The sequence below is a fragment of the Mobula hypostoma genome, chromosome 20, assembly GCF_963921235.1.
Source record: "Mobula hypostoma chromosome 20, sMobHyp1.1, whole genome shotgun sequence".
Classification (NCBI taxonomy): Eukaryota; Metazoa; Chordata; class Chondrichthyes; order Myliobatiformes; family Myliobatidae; genus Mobula; species Mobula hypostoma.
The window spans coordinates 4756946-4778632 of NC_086116.1; the positions used below are offsets into that span (position 1 = coordinate 4756946).

Sequence of the window (21687 nt, forward strand, 5' to 3'; positions counted from 1 at the left end):
TGCTAGGTTTGCTTGTTTCCTCCCCATTCTGAAAGCTGTACGGGTTAGGGTTGCTGAGCTGTGGCCCTGCTATGCTGGCGTTGGGAGTGTGACAACGTGTGGGAGCCGCTCAACACAACCCTCACTGATTCGATTTGACGCAACTGACGCATTTCACTGTATGTTTTGAGGAATATGTGGTAAATAAAGTTAACCTTTTTTCTTTGAAACAGTTAAATGTGTTTCTGTGTTGAAAGAGCTACGGATATAAATATGGGTGATTTTTACTGCCTGCACAAACCTCCACTTTTTAGGACAGTTGCTCAGTTTTCCTTGAGGGCATTGAGCTAAAGAGTGAAAATGATAGAGGAATAGCAGAGAGGTTGTCAGAATTAGGGAAAAGGAAATGACTAGCTTTCTATCTAAACTTAAACAACAGTTCTGATTGACTCAATCAGCTACAAAGACATTATACTTATCTAGCATCTTGCATGACCTTGAGGTTCACCAGAGTACACTGCATTTTCATACCCAAAACACACAAACCGACTTATGGATAGCAAGACCCACAAACAACAGAGATAACCAGATAATCTGGTTGAGTGACATATTACTGCACATCAAATATTGGATATATTTAGTATCACGCACCTGCAAAAACACGTGTATCATATTTGGTTTTCAAATCTATTAACAGGCCAATTGTTGTGGATGCTTGTGCACAGTTAGTTTTAATTTGTTTACTCACAAAACATAACGAAACGGGTAGAAAATTGATAACACACAAGCTTGGGAAGGGCATAGAAACACTAGCTGTGAGGAATTATGAAGGACATAAATAAGCAAAGTTAAAATTAGGGTGCCGAAGTTCGTATGTACTTCCTATGATTGTGTCTTTGAGTGCAACCGTTTCCTCCCACATTCTAAATATACACAGGTTTCGAGGTTAATTGGTCACATGGGTGTAATTGGGTGGTACGAGCTTGTTGGGCCAGAAGGGTCTGTAATCATGCTGTATCTCTAAATAAAACGAGACTTGAAAGCAACAATAGTTTACATATTTTATGATATTTTGTGCCTTTCAAAATTTACGAAAAGAGATGTTTCAACTTAATAGTATTAGAAACATCAAATAATAGCTTCAATAGGAGGGCCTTCTAACTTAAATTTTCAGAATTACATCTTCTGTTGCACACAACAGACTACAGTTCCAAACAGGTTGAGTATGGGCCCGTGCAGGAACCTCGCAGCGTGACTGGCAGAGGAATTGGTGGGAGTTCCCCTTCGTTCTGCTCACTCCCCAGCTGGGCAATGTGTGCCTGCTGAAGTCAGCTGAGCCTAAAGATCGAGCAAGGTCTGCATGGGTTTCCTGTTCACCCACGCAACTCTGGATAGGCAGTGCAGGTACATCAGGAACACATCCTACGACCTACTGTGGTCTATCAGCATCCCTACAATAAGAGAATTTGCTCTGGATGAGGGATGTCACTCAGTGATGTGATTCTGTAGAGGATGGTTGTGGCATGTACACTTTGGTTTGTGGCTGATGTATAATAGCTATAAATTGCAAATGTTACTTTATGGCTGACGGTATCACTGCTACCTACAAGAGGATCTTAAACTGATGATACCTGCACCATACATCAGGTTCCACAGTGAACAAATATAGCTCACACTCCATGTGATATATCCAACATTCGTTACATGCTCATAATCAGATGGAATTTATCACTGACGACATACTGATTGAAACGATCCTATTTTAAATGAACACGCAACATGCTGGAGGAATTCAGCAGGTCAGGCCACAACTATAGAGAAGAATAAACAGTCGATGTTTTGGGCCAAGACCCTATATCAGGACTGGAAACGAAGCGGGAAGAAGCCAAAATAAGAAAGTTGGGTGGAGGTGGGAGAGGGGAAGGAATACAAGCTGGCAGGTGATAGGTGAATTCAGGCTAGGGGTGAAGATGAGTTGGTGGGGGAGGGGATGGAGAGAGAAGCTGGGAGGTGATAGTAGGAAAAGGTAAAGGGCAGAAGAAGAAGGAATCAGATGGGGGGAGAGAATGGACCACAGGAGAAAGGAAAGGAGGACGGTTACCAGAGAGGTGATGGGTAGATGAGAAGACAAGGGGTAAGAGGGGAGCCTCCCACCTACCTTTCCAGTCCTCATGAAGGGTCAGGCTGAAACGTTGACTTCTTATTCCTCTTCATCGATGCTGTCAGACCTGCTGAGCTCCTCCAGTATTTTGTGTGTTTTGCTCCGGATTTCCAGCATCTGCAGAATCTCTTGTATTTCTATTTTGAATGAGTTAATTACTTGGTGAGCTAGGTGATAATTCAGGTTATTTCTCTGTGATATGCGGGGAAAATGCTAGTTTGCCACACTGTAATGTTGCTCTGATCTGCCGCTTGCACGTGCTGTGGATTGATGAGGATGTTTTTTAGCTGGAGAAGTTGAACTCAGTGTGGTATCGATTTATAGCTGCTGGGGCACTCGGGTGCAATCAGCATTGTAAAGTAGGAAACACAATAGCTACCACGCACACAGCATGATAACATTATGAAGTGCACGTAATTGTTTTTTACTAATTAAATATCACTCCAGAGATTGGGGAAGTTCTTTTGTTCTTTCTTAGAATATTGCTGAGGAATATAAGACCATAAAATATAGGAGCAGAATTAGGCCATTCAGCCCATTGATCAAGATCGATTTATTTTCCCTCTCAACCCCATTCTCCTTCCTTCTTATTATAACCTTGATTTCCTTACTAATCAATAATCTATCAACTTCTACTTTAAATATTTCCAATGACCTGGCCTCCACAGCCATCTGTGGCAATGAATTCCATGGATTTACCACCCTCTGGCTAAAGAAATTCCTCCTCATCTCCGTTGTAAAGGGACATCTTTCTGTTCTGAGGTTGTGCCCTCTGGTCATAAACTCTCACACTTTAGGACAGGGGTCCCCAACCTTTTCTACGCTGCGGACCGGTTTAATATTGACAATATTCTTGCGGACCGGCCGACCCAGGGGTGGGGGGGGGGGGGAGTAGGGTTGCCAACGGACAAGAGTAGCAGTCAAAGAAAGACTACAATGACCATGAAGCCTTGCGCGGGCACCGGGCACCAGTGCGCATGTGTGATGCGCGTATCTGCCGATAGTATTCCCTGCAAAGCGTTTTTGGTGAGTCTGTTCGGGTGGGGGGGTGTTCATCACGACCGGAATATTGGTAATAAGGGGCTAATACACTCAATTTCGTTTCTAAAAGTGTTTATCTAACGAATTTAATATTTAACACACAGCGCATATTTTCCTCGCATGAATATAGTGATAAGTCAATCATCAGGGGAGGACGGGGAGCTTGAAGTGTTGAAATAACTTCCAGTAGAAGTGGTAGAGGCAGGTTTGATATTACTTAAAGAAAAATTGGATAGGTATATGGACAGGAAAGGAATGGAGGGGTATGGGCTGAGTGCGGGTCGGTGGGACTAGGTGAGAGTAGCTTGCGGCACGGACTAGAAGGGCTGAGATCGCCTAGTTCCGTGCTGTAATTGTTATATGGTTATATAAGTCACTTATCAGTCAATAGCATCATAACATTTTAAGTAACATTTGGACATTAAACACACAGCACATATTTTCCCCGTATGAACATATGAAATCATTGCAACACACCAATATCGCTGAATCAATGGGAGCCCTGGGCTTGTTTCCCTGCAACAAGACGGTCCTATCGAGGGGTGATGGGAGACATCGATACTCGAAGGAGGTTCCTTATGTCCAGTCTATTTAGTTTTCATCGCATTCATTGCAGAGATATGTTGGAAATGGAAGCAACGTTTTCAGTGCTTTTGTGGTTATCTCAGGATATTTAGCCTTGACTTTGATCCAGAATGCCGGCAGAGATATATCAAACATACTTTTCAGCCTGCCGTCATTTGCAAGCTCGAGGAGTTGATCTTCTTCCCGCGCTGACATGGATGACGCGCTGATAATGACCTCGCATGTGTTCAAGCTCAACAGCGGCCGTGACAGGGAATGAGGAAAGGTGCAGCTGACTCATATCGCCAAATCATATCGTTTCCTCGCGGCCCGGTAGCAAATCCTCTGCGGCCTGGTACCGGTCCGCGGCCCGGTGGTTGGGGACCGCTGCTTTAGGAAACATCCTCTCCACATCCACTCTATCTAAGCCTTTCAATATTCAGTAGTTTCAATGAGATCCCACTCCTCACCCCCTCCTCCCAAACCACTCTTCTAAACTCCATCTAACGCTCCTCATACATTATCCCTTTCATTCCCATGAGCATTATTGTAAACATCTCAGGACCCTCTCCAATGCCAACACATCCTTCCTTAGATATGAGGACCAGAGCACCTCACAGTACTCCAAGTGTGGTCTGACCAATGTATTATTAAGCCTCAGCATTATGTCCTTGCCTTTATATTCTACTGCTCTCAAAATGAATGCTAATATTGCCTTTGCCTTCCTTAATACGGACTAAACCTGCAAGTTAACCTTAGGGAGTAAATAAGGTGCTTGAGGAGTATAAGAAGTGCAAGAAAATACTTAAGAAAGAAATCAGGGGGGCTAAAAGAAGACATGAGGTTGCCTTGGCAGTCAAAGTGAAGGATAATCCAAAGAGCTTTTACAGGTATATTAAGAGCAAAAGGATTGTAAGGGATAAAATTCGTCCTCTTAAGGATCAGAGTGGTCGGCTATGTGCGGAACCAAAGGAAATGGGGGAGACCTTAAATAGGTTTTTTGCGTCTGTATTTACTAAGGAAACTGGCATGAAGTCTGTGGAATTAAGGGAAACAAGTACTGAGACCATGGAAACTGTACAGATTGAAAAGGAGGAGGTACTTGCTGTCTTGAGGAAAATTAAAGTGGATAAATCCCTGGGACCTGACAGGGTGTTCCCTCGGACCTTGAAGGAGACTAGTGTTGAAATTGCAGGGGCCCTGGCAGAGATATTTAAAATGTCGCTGTCTACAGGTGAGGTGCCAGAGGATTGGAGAGTGGCTCATGTTGTTCCGTTGTTTAAAGAAGGATCGAAAAGTAATCCGGGAAATTATAGGCCGGTAAGTTTAACGTCAGTAGTAGGTAAGTTATTGGAGAGAGTACTAAGAGACAGGATCTACAAGCATTTGGATAGACAGGGGCTTATTAGGGAGAGTCAACATGGCTTTGTGCGTGGTAGGTCATGTCTGACCAATCTATTGGAGTTTTTCGAGGAGGTTACCAGGAAAGTGGATGAAGGGAAGGCAGTGGATATTGTCTACATGGACTTCGGTAAGGCCTTTGACAAGGTCCCGCATGGGAGGTTAGTTAGGAAAATTCAGTCGCTAGGTATACATGGAGAGGTGGTAAATTGGATTAGACATTGGCTCAATGGAAGAAGCCAAAGAATGGTAGTAGAGAATTGCTTCTCTGAGTGGAGGCCTGTGACTAGTCGTGTGCCACAGGGATCAGTGCTCCCCATTGTTATTTGTCATCTATATCAATGATCTGGATGATAATGTGGTAAATTGGATCAGCAAATTTGCTGATGATACAAAGATTGGAGGTGTAGTAGACAGTGAGGAAGGTTTCAGAGCCTGCAGAGGGACTTGGACCAGCTGGAAAAATGGGCTGAAAAATGGCAGATGGAGTTTAATACAGACAAGTGTCAGGTATTGCATGTTGGAAGGACAAACCAAGGTAGAACATACAGGGTTAATGGTAAGGCACTGAGGAGTGCAGTGGAACAGAGGGATCTGGGAATACAGATACAAAGTTCCCTAAAAGTGGTGTCACAGGTAGATAGGGTCGTAAAGAGAGCTTTTGGTACATTGGCCTTTATTAATCAAAGTATTGAGTATAAGAGCTGGAATGTTATGATGAGGTTGTATAAGGCATTGGTGAGGCCGAATCTGGAGTATTGTGTTCAGTTTTGGTCACCAAATTACAGGAAGGATATAAATAAGGTTGAAAGAGTGCAGAGAAGGTTTACAAGGATGTTGCCGGGACTTGAGAAACTCAGTTACAGAGAAAGGTTGAATAGGTTAGGACTTTATTCCCTGGAGCGTAGAAGAATGAGGGGAGATTTGATAGAGGTATATAAAATTATGATGGGTATAGATAGAGTGGATGCAAGCAGGCTTTTCCCACTGAGGCAAGGGGAGAAAAAAACCAGAGGACATGGGTTAAGAGTGAGGGGGGAAAAGTTTAAAGGGAACATTGGGGGGGCTTCGTCACACAGAGTGTGGTGGGAGTGTGGAATGAGCTGCTAGGTGAGGTGGTAAATGCAGGTTCTTTTTTAACATTTAAGAATAAATTGGACAGATACATGGATGGGAGGTGTATGGAGGGATATGGTCCGTGTGCAGGTCAGTAGGACTAGGCAGAAAATGGTTCGGCACAGCCAAGAAGGGCCAAAAGGCCTGTTTCTGTGCTGTAGTTTTTCTATGGTTTCTATGGAATCCTGCATAAGGACTCCTAAGTGCCTTTGCACCTCCAATTTTTGAATTTATTCCCCTTTTTGAAAGTAGTCTATACCTTTATTCCTTCCATCAAGGTGCATGGCCATACACATCCCAGGACGATATTCCATCTGTTATTTCTTTGCCCATTTTCTTAATCTGTCTGAGTCATTGACATATAAAATGAAAAGTAGTGGACCCAACATTGACCCCTGAAGAGCACAACTAGTTTCAAGCAGCCAGCCAGGAAAGGCCTCCTTTCTTCCCACTCTTTGTCTTCTGCCAGTCAGCCAATCTTCTATCCATGATAGTATGTGTCCTGTAATACCAGGCGTTTTATCTTGTTTAGCAGCCTCACATGCAGTGCCTTGTTAAAGGCCTTCTGAAATTCCAGGTAAACAACATCCACTGACCTTCCTTTGACCCTTCTGCTTGTTACTTCCTCAAACAATACTGGGGTATAGTTCATCTGGTCCAGATGACTTACACTATCCATCTTCAGACCTTTCGGCTTCCCAAGCACCTTCTCCTTAGTAACAGCAACTGCACTCACTTCTGTCTCCTGACACTTCCAAATTTCTGGCATACTGCTGTTGCCTTCCACAGAGAAGACCGACAGAAAAGACATATTAACTTCATCTGTCATTTCCTTCTCCCCTATTACTACCTCTCCAGTGATATTTCCCAGCTATCTGATATCCACTCTCACCTCTCTTTTACTCTTTATACAGTATATCTGAAAAAATCTTTGGGTACACTCTTTTAAATTATTGGCTAGCTTACCTTCATAATTCATCTTTTCTCCATTATTTCTTTTTTAGTTGCCTTCTGTTGGTTTTTAAAAGCTTCTGAATCCTCTAGTTGCCCACTGATTTGTGCTAAGTGGTATGTCCTCTCTTTTGCTTTTGTGCTGCCTTTGACTTCCCTTGTCAGCTACTGTTGCCTTATGTTCCCTTTAGTATGCTGCTTCTTCATTGGGTTGAACTGATCCTGTGTCTTCCAAATGACTCCCAGTAATTAGCCCATAAGACCAAAGATGGAGCAGAATTAGGCCATTCAGTCCACTGAATCTGCTCCGCCACTGTATCATGGCTGATCCATTTCTCTCTCAATCCCATTCTCCTGCCTTCTCCCCATATCCTTTCACACCCTGACTAATCAAGAACCTATCAACCTCCACCTTAAATGCATCCAGTAACCTGGTCACCACAGCCATCTTTGGAAATGAATTCTGCAGATTCACTACCCTCTGGCAAAGAAATTCCTCCCCATCTCTGTTCTAAATGGGCATCCCTCTATCTTGAGATTGTGCCCTCTGGTCCTAGACTCCTCAACCAAAGGAAACATCCTCTACATATCCACTCTATCTAGGTCTTTCAACATTTGATAGCTTTCAATGAGATCCACCCCCCCACACCTCCCCCTGCCATCCTTCTAAATTTCAGCAAGTGCAGGCCCAGAGCTTTCAATCACTGCTCATACGACAAACTTTTCATTCCTGAAATCATTCTCATGAACCTTCTGAACCCTCTCTGATGTCAGCACAGCCTTTCTTAAATAAGGGGCCAAAAACTGCACACAGTACTCCAAGTGATGCTTGGAGTACCTTATACATACTCAGCATTACATCATTTTTTTTGTATTCTAGTTCTCTTGAAATGAATGCTAACATTGCAACTGACTCAACCTGCAAATTAACCTCTTAGGGAATCCCCAACGAGGACTCCTAAATCCCTTTGCACCTCAGAGTTTTGAATTTTCTCCCTGTTTAGGAAATAGTCACACTTATTCCTTCTACCAGAGTGCATGATCATACACTTCCCAACACTGTATTCCATCTGCCACCTCTTTGCCCACTCTCCTAATCTGTCTGTCCATTTGTAGCCTGTCTGCTTCCTCAACATTATCTGGCCCCTACCTGTCTTCATGTCTTCCACATACTTGGCCACAAAGCCATCAATTCCATCATCCAGGTCATTGTCATACAATGTAAAATGAAGCAGACCCAACACAGACCCCTGTGAACACCATTTGTCACCGGCAGCCAACTAGAAAAGGACCCCTTTATTCCCTCTCTTTGCCTCCCTCTAAACAGCCAATACTCTATCCGTGCAAGTATCTTTCTTCTAATACCTTGGGCTGTTATCTTGTTTAGCAGCCTCATATGTAACACCTTGTCAAAGGCCTTCTGAAAATCCAAGTACACAACATCAACCGATTCTCCTTTGTCTGTCCTGCTTGTTATTTCTTCAAAGAATTCCAACAGATTTGTCACGCATGATTTTCCCTTAAGGAAAATGTGCTGACTTTGATCTATTTTGTCACGTGTTTCCAAGTACTCTGAAACCTCATCCTTAACAATCGACTCCAACATCTTCCCAACCACCGAGGTCAGGCTAACTGCCTTATAGCTTCTTTTCTTCTGCCGCTCTCTCTTCTTGAAGAGTGGAGTGACAATGGCAAATTTCCATTCTTCTGGAACCATGCCGGAATATATTGATTCTAGCCATCTCTGCTCTAATGTCACCCCTGCCAGTTTCCTCTTCCAATCACCTTTGGCAGCATCTCTCTCATGCCTCTGTCATTACCTTTACTCAACTGTGATACTGAAACATCTGATTTTACCTTCTTCCTCTCAAACGGAAGAGTGAATTCTATTATACTATGGTCACTGCCTCCCAAAGGTTCCTTTACAATAAACTTCCTAATCAAATCTGGTTCATTCCACCACACCAAATCCAGAATTGCCTTTTTTCCTCATGGGCTCAACACAAGTTGCTCTAACAAAACATCTTGTAGGCATTTAACAAATTCCTTCTCTTGGGACTCAGTACCAACCTGGTTTTCCCAATCTATCTGCTTATTGAAATCCCTATGACCACTGTAACATTGCCCTTTGCATATGCCTTTTCTATTTCCCATTGTAATTTATATCCCACATCCTGGCTACTATTTGGATGCCTGTATATAACTTCCATCAGGGTCTTTTCACCCTTGTAGTTTCTTAACTCTATCCACAACGATTATACATGCTCTGATCCTAAGTTACTTATTTCTAAGGATTATATATATTTTTTTAACCAACAAAGTTCTGCCTACCTGCCTGTTTTTTCAATAGGTTATGTAGCCTTGTATGTTTAGCTCCAACGTGTGATATTCTTCCAGGTCTACTTGCCAATTTATAACTGTGCTATGAGCTCATGTACCTTATTCCATATACTGGGTGCATTCAAATACAACACCTTCAGTCCTGTATTCCGTACCCTTTTCAATTTTGTCCTATGTTGCCTGAAGTTAAATTTTTATTCCTTTCTAAACTTCTGTTGTATTCTTTACTTCGGAGACTCCAGTAATCTCTCCCGCACTCTCCTTTCCTTTTACTTTATCCATACTTTTCCCAACATGTTCCCACAAGGGGTCAGGCAGAAATGGAAACTGACCAGTATTCTCTCCACATGTGTATCTGCATGTCACCCTGGATTACATGTTCAAGCTGGGTGGGCCTAGGACAAAGTCCAGAAACTGAGCCAGGCCTGACTTTCCTTAACTCGGCCTTGCCTGGAGCCCTGCTTTGGAGTCTGTGGCATTAAACCTGCTTCCAGAGGTTGCAGGGAGAGGAAGATTTGGATGGAACTAATTAAACTTTTGATTAAAGCAATACAATTTTACAAGAACCCTTCTTGGAGGCTGGATTGCAATAGTGTCCTGGGCACAACCAGTGCACAACCTGACAACAGAGAAAATATGAAGCAACAGGTTGCCCATTCATAGCAGATATCAGCACTATAACCAGTAAGCCTCGAACCAATACTCATGTTATCCTCAGGAAGATGGAAATACAAGGCCAGTCAGATATACATTTAGTGGCCACCTGATTATTAATCATTAATTAATCAGCCAATCACGTGGCAGCAACAAAATGCACAAAAGCATGGTCGAGAGTTGTCATTCAGAACAAACATCAGAATGGGGAAGAAATGTGATCTAAGCGACTTTGACTGTGGAATGATTGTTGATGCCAGACTGGATATTTTGAGTATCTCAGAAACTGCTGATCTTCTGGGACTTTTCACACACAACGGTCTCTAGAGTTTACATAGAATAGTGAGTAAAACAAAAAAAAAAATCCAGTGAGTGGCAATTCTGTGGGTAAAAACACCTTGTTAATGAGAGAGTCAGAGGAAAATGGCTAGACTGGATCAAGCTGACAGGAAGGCAACAGTAACTCAAATAACCATGTGTTACAACAGTGGTGCACAGAAAACCACTCCAAACACAAAAGGTGTTGAACCTTGATGTGGACAGGCTACAGCAGCAGGAGACCACAAACATATACTCAGTAGCCACCCCATTAGGTACAGGAGGTACACAATAAACTGGCCATTGAGTGTATGCTTTTGATTCTGAAAACCTGAGCAGGTAGAAGATTTGACCTCAGCTGCCTGAAGCTTATGGAGTCAGTGCTCTCTGCACAGTCCCACAACTTGTTTCTCCAGAAGCAGATCTCCACATCTACCCATTCATCAATTCACCTGGAATCTGCAAAGCAGATCAGTAGGAGAGACAAACTTTCCAGTATGGGGTGTGTGAGTAAGAGCAACCAATCTGTCCACACCTCCCCTTCACGTCAGAGATTGATGCAGAGTGTCAACTGGACCCCTTTGAAATTCACTGTGGGTCCAGTACTAGTGACACGTACCAATGAGGTGAAAATGGACCAATAAAAGTTACTCATTATTTGTGGAAGTAGTTGGGCACGTGGCCAAGTGGTTAAGGCATTGGACTAGCTACCTGAGGGTTGTGAGTTCGAGCCCCAGCCAAGGGAACATGTTGTGTCCTTGAGCAAGGCACTTAATCACACATTGCTCAAGCTGTATGGGTCCTAATGCCCTTCCCTTGGACAACATTGGTGTCGTGGAGAGGGGAGACTTGCAGCATGGGCAACTGCTGGTCTTCCATACAACCTTGCCCAGGCCTGCACCCTGGAGAGTGAAGACTTTCCAGGCGCAGATCCATAGTCTCGCAAGACTAACGGATGCCTTTATTTTTATTTTTATTAGTTGCCTACTGGACTATGGATCATATTTATGAATGGTCCATGAACCCTACCTCAATACCTCAATATTTTTGCTCTCTTTTTGCACTATAAAAAGTATTCGCCCCCCCCCACCAAGAAGTTTTCAGGTTTTATTGTTTTACAATATTGAATCACATGGCTTTTTTTGACCCTGATCAACAGAAAAAAGACTCTTTCATGTCAAAGTGAAAACAGATCTACAAAGTGATCTAAATTAATTACAAATATAAAACACAAAATAACTGATTGCATTAAGTATTCACCCCCTTTAATATAGCACACCACATCATCACTGGTGCAGCCATTTGGCTTTAGAAGTCACATAATTAGTTAAATGCAGACTGTGCTGTGTGCAGTCAAGGTGTTTCAACTGATTGTAGTAAAAGTACACTTGTATCTGGAAGGTCCAACTGCTGGTGAGTTAGTATCCTGGCAAAAACTACACAGACAAAAGAACGCTCCAAGCAACTCTACAAAAAAGTTATTGAAAAGCACAAGTCAGGAGATGGATACAAGAAAACTTCCAAGTCACTGAATATCCCTTGGAGTACAGTTAAGTAATCAAGAAATGGAAAGAATATGACACAGATGTAAATCTGCCTAGGCAGATCATCCTGAAAAACTGAGTGACTGTGCAAGAAGGGGACTAGTGAGGAAGGCCACCAAGACACCTATGACAACCCTGCAGGCAACTGGGAATACAACTATTGCCCGGGTGCTTTATCAGTTGCAGTTTTATGGGAGAGTGGCAAAGAGGAAGCCTCTGTTGAAATAACCTCACATGAACTCTCAGCTAGAGTTTGCCAGAAGTCATGTGGAAGAAGGTTCTATGGTCCATTGAAACCAAAATTGAACTTTTTGGCCATCAGACTAAACGCTGTGTTTAACGCAAGCCAAACACCACACATCACCAAAACACACCATCCCTACCATGAAGCATGGTGGTGGCTGCATCATGCTGTGGAAATGCTTCACTGCATTAAGTCCTGGAAGGCTTGTGTAGGTAGAGGGTAAAATGAACGCAGCAAATTACAGGGAATTCCAGGAGGAAAGCCTGATGCAGTCTGCAAGAGAACTGCGACTTGAGAGATTTGTTTTCCAACAAGACAATGACTCCAAACATAAAGACAAAGCCACACAGGAATAGCTTAAAAACAGCAAAGTTAATGTCCTGGAGTGGCCCAGTCCAGAGCTTAATCCAATTGAAAATTTGTGGCTGGACTTGAAAAGGCCTGTTTGCTTACGATCCCCATGCAATCTAACAGAGCTTGAGCAGTTTTGTAAAGAAGAATGGGGAAAAATTGCAGTGTCCAGATGTGCAAAGCTGATAGAGACCTATCCACACAGACTCAAGGGTGTAATCGCTGCCAAAGATGTATCTACTGAATACTGACTTGAACGGCGTGAATACTTGTGCAATCAATTATTTTGTGTTTTATATTTGTAATTATTTTAAATCACTTTGACACGAAAGAGTCACACACCAAATCACCACCGATTCAGCCAAATGGTTTTAGATTAGTGTTCTGTTGATTAGTGTGAAAAAAAACAAATTAAATCCACTGTGATTCACTGTTGTAGAACAATAAAACATGAAAACCTCCGGGGGGGGGTGGTGAATACTTTTTATAGGCACTGAATATACCTTATTATTGTAACATACAACAATTTTATGTATTACACTGTACTACTACTTCGGAACAAGTTTTCATGACACACACTATTTCAGCGATTCTTATTCAGCAAGAGGTTAAATTCAAACATTGCATCGAAAGGTGATTCACTGACCTGCCTGTGGTCTTTTATCTGGGCCAGGAAGAAAATCTGTGGTTTATTCTAGTTTAACAAGTTATTCTAGAACAAAGTTGGCACATGTAATGTGCAATGTAGCCATTTGGCGGTGCTATTCCACAACTTATGTTCTTTTGGATAAAATCCAAGTTACTACAAGCTGTACCACACACAATAAAAACATATTGAAATTCAGTCCTGCTTGTGAATAGGCTAAGGTCTGACATATAATCTGGATGTAGACGTGAACGTTGTCAGACTGTGTTGTGTGCAGCTGTTACTATGAATGCTCTCTCCAGCACGTCAGAATCCCAGGACACTATTTGGAAGAGGGATGTGAAAGTGCTTTCTGAAACTAGGTCTAGAAATTGGACCGCATGACTTAGATTATTTCAGTACTATGTGATTAAAAGTGTACTTGTGTGTTAGGAAACACGATAATGATGGCTCCTGGGTCATTTTGCCTCTCTCTGGAAAGCCGGCAGGGCGTTCCTCAGCTTCAGCTGTACTTGTGTGCCCAGGCGAGCACAAAATGAAGTCAAGCTCCTGCTTTTGAAGCATTTCATGAGAATTTGTTCCACATGTATTTTTTTAAATTTAGAGATACAGGCCCCTCCAATCCAGTAGTCCGCACCGTCCAATCACACCCAGGTGACCAGTTAAGCTGCTCATGCATTCGTCTTCAGGGAAAAGGAGCACCGGAAAGAAACACACGTGGTCACAGTGAGAACGTAGACAGTGGCAGGAATTCAACCTGGCTCACTGGTGCTGGAATAGCGTTACACTAACCGCTAAGCTAACATGCCAACACACTCTGCTGCAGACATTCATCAACTCCACACACACACACACACACACACACACACACACACACACACACACCAGTCTCTGCCACCAGCCACCACAATCAAACATTCTTGATGTTATTAACTGCCCACTTCCAATTCTCCGCTGGCAACCCAACCCATGAATATCTTCATTCTCTTTATTTTCCAATGGGCTTTCAGATTGTCGACTATTGGAGGTATGGTCACACAAAAGCCACCATCAAAGCTTCAGTGCTGAGGACTGAGTACAACATCAAGATCCCCTTCCGTCCTTTCTCTTGTGAATCTGCAATTCTTCATTTGAGAACTGCTCTCTCCAAATCTGAAGCATTGTCTTTCTGGCAAATTCCTGCCAGAACTGGGATACAAAGATGCATACCACTTTTCAAGGTCCCAGATGTCTTCACTGTCATATTTTTCCAAAAGATATACTGGTCTTTGTTTTGGCATGTATGACGTTATAGGTATCACTGAGTCGTGGCTGAAAGAATACTATAGTTGGAAACACATTGTGTCAAAAGGACAGGCAGGTAGCCAGATGGGGTGACATAGCTTTGTTGGTAAAAAATGAGATCAAATCCTTAGAAAGAGGTGACATGGGATTGGAAGATGTAAAATCCTTGTGAGTAGAGTTAAGAAACTACAAGGGTAAAAAGACCTTGATGGGAATTATATACAGGCCTCTGAATATGTGGGATGAAAATTACAAAGGGATATAGAAAAGGCATGTCAACAGGTGATGCTACAATAGCCATGGGGGGTTTCAATATGCAGGTAGATTGGGAAAATCTGTTTGGTGCTTGATCCCAAGAGAGAGACTGTAGGATGCCTTCAAGAAGGGTTATTAGAGCAACTTGTGGTTGAGCTGGATAATGAACTGGATTTGATGAGGGAGCTTAAGGAAAAGGAACCCTTAGGAGACAGTGATCATAATATGATGGAATTCACTCTGCAATTTAAGAGAAAGAAGCTAAAATCAGATGTATCAGTATTACAGTGGAGTAAAAGGAATTATAGATGCATGTGAGAGAAGCTGGCCACAGTCGATTGGAAGGTAAGACGAGTAGGGATGATGGCAGAGCAGCAAAGGCTGAAGTTTTTTGGAGTAATTTTGAAGGTGCAGGATAGATACATCCCAAAGAAGTATTCTAAAGACAGGATGATGCAACCATGACTGACAAGGGAAGTCAAAGTCAACATAAAAGCAAAAGAGAGGGCATATAATAAGTAAAAATTAGTCGGAAGTTAGAGGATTGGGAAACTTTTAAAAACCAACAGAAGGCAACTAAAAAAACATTAGGGGGAAGGGGAGATGAATATGAAGGTAAGCTAGCCAACAATATCAAAAAGGATACAAAAAGATTTTTTTCATATATATAAAGATTAAATGGAAGGAAAGAGTAGATAATGGACCACTAAAAAATGACACTGGAAATGTAGTAATGGGGGACAAGGAAATGACAGACGAACTGACAGATGAATAAGTTTTTTGCATCAGTCTTTACTGTGGAAGACACTAGCAATATGCTGGCAATTCAAGAGTGTACGGGTGCGAAAATGAGTGCATTTGCTATAACAAGGGAGAAGGTGCTTGGAAACTGCACCAGAAAGTAGAAAAGTCACCTGGATCAGATGGACTACACTCCAGTGATCTGAAAGAGGTGGCTGAAGAGATTGTATAAGCATTAATGACTTTTTAAGAATTACTAAATTCCTTAATGGATCTGGAGGACTGGAATATTGCAAATGTCCCTCTGCTCTTTAAGACGGCAGGGAGGCAGAAGAAAGGAAATTATAGTCCAGTTAGCCTGACCTCAGTGGTTGTGAAGACATCTGCTGTAAAGGTGCAACATGTTACTTCATATTGTCTCTGTTGCTGGAGAGATGGCAGGGAATTTACACTTCAGCACTGGTCGTGCCCAGAACACTATTGCAATCCAATGTCCAAGAAGAGTGTTTGTAAAGTTTGTTGTTGTTCAGTCGTTGAGTTGAGTCTGACTCTTCGTGGCCTCATGGACTCCTGCACACCAAGCCTTCTTGTTGGAAACTATCTCTCTAAGATCCCCCAAGGTCATACACATTGTCTGGGTAGTATTATCTATCCATGGTAGCCTCTGTCTTCCTCTCCTTTTACCTTCTGTTTTACCCAACGTGAGAGTCTTCTCCAAGGAATCCTGTCTTCTCATGATGTGGCCAAAATATTTGAGTTTTTATCTCATAATCAAGCCTCCTAGTGAGCATTCTGGCTGTATTTCTTCAAGTATTGACTTGTTGGATCTTCTTGCTGTCCAAAGAACTCTTAAAACTTCCCTCCAGCATCCAATTTCAAAGGTGTTGATTCTTTTGTATTCAGCCTTACTAATAGTCTAGCTCTCACAGCCATACACCACAACTGGAAATACCACAGACTTGACTATACGGATCTTCACAGACAATGTTATAGAACCATAGAACACTACAGCACAGAAAACAGACCACTCGGCCCTTTTAGTCTGTGCCGAAACTTTATTCCTCTAGTCCCATTGACCTGCACCCAGTCCATAACCCTCCAGACCTCTCCCATCCATGTATCTATCCAATTTACTCTTAAAACTTAAGAGTGAGCCCGCATTTACCACGTCAGATGGCAGCTCGTTCCACACTCCCACCACTCTCTGAGTGAAGAAGTTCCCCCTAAACCTTTCCCCTTTCACCCTAAAGCCATGTCCTCTCGTATTTATCTCTCCTAATCTAAGTGGAAAGAGCCTACTTGCATTTACTCTGTCTATACCCCTCATAATTTTGAAAACCTCTATCAAATCCCCCCTCATTCTTCTACGCTCCAAGGATAAAGTCCTACCCTATTCAATCTTTCCCTGTAACTCAACTCCTGAAGACACAGCAACATCCTGGTAAATCTTCTCTGCACTCTTTCAATCTTACTGATCTCCTTCCTATAGTTAGGTGACCAGAACTGCACACAATACTCCAAATTTGGCCTCACCAATGTCTTATACAACCTCACCATAACATCCAACTCCTATACTCAATACTTTGATTTATGAATGTCAGGATGCCAAAAGCCTTCTTTACAACCCTGTCTACCTGTGACACCACTTTCAGGGAATCCCTTTGTTCCTCCACATTCCTCAGTGCCCTACCTGCCGTACTGTGTATGTCCTACCTTAATTTGTCCTTCCAAAATGCAACACTTCACACTTGTCTGCATTAAATTATGTATCTGCTCTTCAGTATTTTATCTAAATTTGCCATTGTTACCCTCCCCCGAAGTAAGCGCCATTTAAAATTGTGGCTGCAGTTACCATCTGTAGAAATCTTTGAACCGAGGAAGACAAAATCCGTTACTACTTCCACTTCCTTTCCATTTATTACCACGGAGTTAACAGGGCTGGTGGACATAATTTGGTTTTCTTAATGCTGAGCAACAAGCCAGCTTTTGCATTTTCTTCTTTCACTTTGATGAGAAGCTTCCTCAGATCCTCCTCACTTTCAGCCATTAAAGTAGTGTCACCTGCATATCTCAGGTTCTTAATATTTCATCCGGCAATTTCGATTCCAACATCTGAGTCCTTTAGACCAGCATTCCTCATGATGTGTTCAACATATCGATGAAATAAGTAAAAGTGTTGCATTCAATTTAGTAGCATATCTGGAAAACCTAACGATGGCCTTTAGACGGGAAAGATCAGTTTGTAAAGTATGATTGCTTTAATCAAAAGTTTAATTAGTTCCATCCAAATCTTTCTCTCCCTGGAACAGGTTTAGTGGCACAGACTCCAGAGCAGGGCACCAGACAAGGCCGAGTTAAGCAACGTCAGGCCTGTCTCAGTTTCTGGACTTTGTCCTAGGCCCACCCAGCTTGAACATGTAATCCAGGGTGACATGCAGATACACGTGTGGAGAGAATACTGGTCAGTTTCCATTTCTGCCTGGCCTCTTGTGGGAACATGTTGGAAAAAGTATGGATAAGGTAAAAGGAAAGGAGAGTGCAGGAGAGATTACTGGAGTCTCCAAAGTAAAGAATACAACAGAAGTTTAGAAAGGGATAATTGAACAGACATCCCACCTCTCCTGGAAGTTCCGGGAGTCTCCCGCATATTGACAGTGGCTCCCTGATGTCCGCAAATTATATACAATATCCTGGAAATTGATTTTTTTGAAAGCGAGTGAGCGAGAGGGAGGGAGGGAGAGAGGGAGGGGGAGAGGGGGAGAAGGAGAGGGGGAGGGAGGGAGGGAAAGACAGAGACAGTGAGTGACAGAGAGAGCACCCTGATTGGTCTCTCTTTGTGCTAAGTAGACCTATCAGTTTTCTCTGTAGGCAGGCTTTACAGTCAATTTAAAGGGGATTAGAGCAACTTGTGGTGAGCCCATTAGAAAAAAGGGCAATTCAGGATTTGGTGTTTTACAATTAACCAGATTTGATTAGGGAATTTAATGTAAGGGAACCCTTAAGAGGCAGTGATCATAATATAATTGAATTCACTCTTCAGTTTGAGAGGGAGAAACTAAAATCAGACGTATCAGTATCATAGTTGAGTAAAGGTAATGACAAAGGAACTAGAGAGTGCTGCTAAAGTTGATTGGAAGAAAGGGCTAGCTCCGATGATATTAGAACAGACATGGGTAGAATCAATAGATTTTGGCGTGGTTCCAGAGGACTGGAAAATTGCAGATGTCTCTCTACCCTTTGGGGTGGGGGGGGGGAGGCAGAAGAAAGGAAATTGTAGGCCAGTTAGCCTGACCTCAGTGGCTGTGAAGATGATGTAAAGGATGTAAATTGTAAAGTTTGTGGTTTTGAGGTACTTGGAGGCAAATGATAAAATAGGCAAAGTCAGCATGTTTTCCTTAAGGGAAAATCCTGCCTGACAAATCTGTTAGAATTCTTTGAGGAAAATAACTAGCATGATAGACAAAGGAGAATCGGTGGATGTTGTGTACTTGGATTTTCAGAAGGCTTTTGACAAGGTGCCACACAAGAAACTGCTTAACAAGAGAAGAGCCCGTGGTATCACTGGAGAGATACTTGCTTGGATAGAGCATTGGCTGACTGGCAGGAGACAAAGAGTGGGAATAAAGGGAGTGTTTTCTGATTGGCTGCCTGTGACTAGTGGTGTTCTGCAGGGGTCTGTGTTGGGACTGCTTTGTTTTACATTGTATGTCAATGATGTGAATGATGTGAATGATGGAATTGATCTCTGAGGCCAGGTTTGCGGATGATATGAAGGTAGGTGGAGGCGCAGGTAGTGTTGAGGAAGCAGGAAGACTGCAGAAGGACCTAGACAGATTATGAGAAAGGACGAAGAAGTGGCAGACGGGATACAGTGTTGGGAAGTGTATGGTCATGCACTGCGGTGGAAGGAATAATAGCATAGACTGTTTTCTAAATGGGGGGGAAACTCAAAAACCTGAGGTGCAAAGGGACTTGGAAGTCTTCATGCAGAATTTCCTGTAGGTTAATTTACACATTGAGTCAGTGGTGAGGAAGGCAAATGCCATGTTAACATTAATTCTGAGAGGACTAGAATATAAAAGCAAGGATGTAATGTTGAGTCTTTGTAAAGCAGTGGTGAGGCCTCATTTGGAGTATTGTGAGCAGTTTTGGGCCCCATATTTAAGAAAGGATGTGCTGACATTGGAGAGGCTTCAGCGGAGGTTCACTAAAGTGATTCTGAGAATGAAAGGCTTATTGTATGAGGAGCGACTGACAGCTCTGTGTCTTTATTCGCTGGGGAAGCCTAGTAATTTCTAAGGTAGGGACATGTTCGGCACAACTTTGTGGGCTGAACGGCTGTATTGTTGAGCAAACTCGAGGGGCCAAATGGCCTAATTCTGCCCCTAATGGTTTTATGATCTTGCATACTGTATGGGTACTCTATGATTTTCCTTGGAATATCTGTATGTTTCCTTCATGCCACATATTTTTATTATATCATTTAATACGTATTTTTCTTCAATCCATTCTTACTTATCACCTGCCACCAGTGAGGCCCAGCAGCTGCCTCCACTGCCCCACGAAGAACTTGGGCCTTAACAGTGATTCCTTTCATTCTGCTCAGTTCTCCACTTACCTCTGCATCTTTCTTCAATACCTCTTGTAGACCAGTGCTCCCACCAGCCAAGTGCACTTCGTGCCGATTGGGTTTGAGCTGCTTCGACCACGAGCGTCCCAGGAGCGCTGGATAACTATCCTTAACAATGTACATTTGAACTTTCTTTCTCTGTTCATTAATCTCCACTGTAACATGCACTACTCCTCTCACTGGAACAACCTCACCAGTCTAAGTCATTGAAGTCAGCCTTGTTCTTTCTGGGGTGAGATGTTGCAATTTCCCTTTGTAAACTGTGTCAGACACCAGTGACCCTGCAGTACCCGTGTCCGCCTGTTTCCTCCCATTGTAGCTCCATCCAACCACGGACTCACCCAACAGCTGCCTTTGTGTCCTGAAACAGATAAAACATGCAAAGTCCTCAGTATGCTCCACCTTGGCCATGTTTCTTTTTGGTTTTCCAAGTCATTTTTGTTTATTGCAGTGTTCTTGGTTGACAATGTCTTTTCACTTTCACTATACATACCACAATCGAGCCATCAGTGTTCAGACAATTGCTTCAGCATTGCAGCAAGCTGTGAAATAGATTCTTGATTCCTCTTATGAAATCTACACCTCTAAGCAATAACCAAAGGTTTAGGCGAATAGTGGTATTTTAAGACTTTCACTATGCCCTCATGAGGCTTATCACCAGACCTAGGAGGTTCCACTAAACTGTGTAGTAAATTAAACAATCTTGCACCCATTACAGTCAGAAAAGTTGGTACATGAATATCATCTGAAATTTGATTTGCCCATGCAAAATATTAACATTTTTCAATATATGAACTCCATTCTTCTGTTGTTTCATCATAAGACCCCATACTTCCAAACATTGACACCATTTTCAAGCACAATACATTCCAGAAAATATAACCAGTCTTATCTCTCTCTCTCTCTCTCTCTCTTTCATTTGTTTTATTTAACCCTCCCATTCTCACTCTCCCTCGGATTCTTCATTCACCACACTTCCTGTGGTCATTTTCTTTTTACTCACCCACATGACACAGCGGTACACTGCTAGCATTGCACATGGACTTTTCTTGCTGAAGGGAACAAAACAATTATTATAGTCACCTCGTTGCCAGTTGTTATGCTTTTGGTATTGGGGAGCTGGGTGGCTGCGATTAATCCACATGAGAGACAGTGGGGTGAGAAACATCATGCCGCAGTTTATTTTACTTGTAAATTTTCTACACAGAATGTCCTCTCACATTACATTCAGTGCATAACACACAGGGAAGCTCGACAGCAACTCGTAAGAGTCAAAATATAAATGGATACATAACAATAGCACAGTACAGGCCCTTTGGCCCACGATGTTGTCCCGAACTTTTAGCCTTTTCTTAGATCAATCTAATGCTTCTCTTCCTCATAGCCCTGAATTTCTTTATTATCCATGTACCTTAGTTTCTTAAATGCCTATGGAAAATGCCTTAAATGCCTTTTTCTAAAACTACT

General features: G+C 42.5%; 1 protein-coding gene across 7 annotated transcripts in view; it reads left to right on the top strand.

Moving 5' to 3' along the window:
• tmcc3 (transmembrane and coiled-coil domain family 3) overlaps positions 1-21687 on the top strand; it is a 149313-nt gene that overhangs the window by 111573 nt on the left and 16053 nt on the right. The window lies entirely within an intron of this gene.